We start from the raw sequence: 1,655 nt of genomic DNA on the forward strand, positions 1-1,655 counted from the left end.
CTGTGAGGGTGCTGAGGCGCTGGCACAGGGTGCCCAGAGAAGCTGTGGCTGCCCCATCCCTGGCAGTGTTCAAGACCAGATTGGACCCGCTCTAGTGGAAGGTGTCCCTGCCCATGGCAAGGGGTTGGTACTGGATGAGCTTTAAGGTCCCTTTCAACTCAAACCAGTCTGGGATTTTATGGAGCAGCGGGGCCGGGTGAGCCGGCGGCGGGCGGCCTTCCGCTCCACCAGGGGGCGTCCTGCTCCACCAGGGGGCGTCTTGCAGTGCGGGGCGGGGTCACATTGCCGGGTGCGAGCGGCGGCGGGGCAGTGAAGGTGAAGTGAGGGTTACAGTCGTTGGTGTTTGGCGTGTTGCGGATGCTGAATGACGAGTTGTACGAGGAGAGGAAGGTGGAGGCGCTCGAGACGTGAGAGCGGGGAAGGCCGGGATCGGGAGGGAGGAACGGGAACGGGAAAGGCTGGGATAGGGAGGGGGTAACGGGGAAGGCTGGGATAGGGAGGGGGGAACGGGAAAGGCCGGGTTCAGGAGGGAGGAACGAGAACGGGGAAGGCCGGGATCGGGAGGGAGGAACGGGAACGGGGAAGGCCGGATAGGGAGGGGGGAACGGTGTGAAATACGAGCTCACTCCTCTAATCGAGATAACAGGGTTTTATTGAGGGACAAAGTCAGTAAAGCAAAAGCAACAGTGCTGGGCGCGTGACCGTAGCCAGAGGCGCACTGATTAGCATTTGTTACAGGTTTATATACTTTTGATGCAGAGGGTTAACCAATATACAAGGGGGTTAGAGGAATTCACTTGCTTAAACAAAAGTATTGTCTGTTGTAAACACCTATCATGCCTACTAAGCAGAACAAAGGCACAAACTACTGATAAGGGGAGAAGCAGAGGTCTGGTTCTACTGATAAACAACTATTGACAAGGAAAAGAGGAGGCCTGAGTCTATGGATAAGGGGGAGAAACAGATGGTTTATGGCTGGGATACTGACCAAACCCTAAGGCCATGCGTGAAGATTAAAAGGTGAAAAGTTTAAGAAGAGGAAGACTCATTTACTTCATCTTGAAGACCCCTGCCCACAGGAGGAAGACTCATTTACTTCATCTTGAGACCCCTGCCCATGACCAGAGGGGGGCACTGCGCAGGCACAAAGGACCTTCTAGCTCATTATAATACAAAGCGGGGACAGATACTAAATATGTATCAGTAATCTAATGCATATGTATGCCTTAAGGGAATAAATGTAAAGGAAAAACGACCCTGGGTGTGCATACTTTGGAGGCGCTATCCCCATGCACCTCAGCGCTGATGTCGTGGTTTAAACCAATCCACACAGGTCGTCCACTCACCCCCCCCCCGACCCTCCCCACTCCCAGAGGGATGGGGAGGAGAATCAGGAGAATGTAACTCCCACGGGCTGAGATAAGAACAGCCCAGTAACTAAGGTATAACACAAATCACTGCTGCTACCGCTAATGATAATATTGATAAGAGAAAATAACAAGAGAATACGATACCACCGCCGAACAAGTTCGACCCCCCCGAAGAGAGTGTGCCCTTCCAGGTAACTCCCAGTTCCCTCTCCGGGCATGACGTGCTGTGGTATGGAATACCTCTTTGGCTAGTTTGGGTCAGGTGTCCTGTCTCTGCTTCCTCCC

At 53.5% G+C, this 1,655-nt stretch overlaps 1 long non-coding RNA gene across 1 annotated transcript; it reads left to right on the plus strand.

Annotated features, from left to right (window-relative positions):
• Nucleotides 1-274: 274 nt before the first annotated feature.
• LOC136004261 (uncharacterized) lies at nucleotides 275-1,255 on the plus strand. Its single transcript, XR_010608344.1, has 2 exons — nucleotides 275-407; nucleotides 852-1,255. It is a non-coding gene; the product is annotated as an uncharacterized LOC136004261 (long non-coding RNA).
• Nucleotides 1,256-1,655: the final 400 nt, after the last annotated feature.

The sequence above is a fragment of the Lathamus discolor genome, chromosome W (assembly GCF_037157495.1).
Source record: "Lathamus discolor isolate bLatDis1 chromosome W, bLatDis1.hap1, whole genome shotgun sequence".
Classification (NCBI taxonomy): domain Eukaryota; kingdom Metazoa; phylum Chordata; class Aves; order Psittaciformes; family Psittacidae; genus Lathamus; species Lathamus discolor.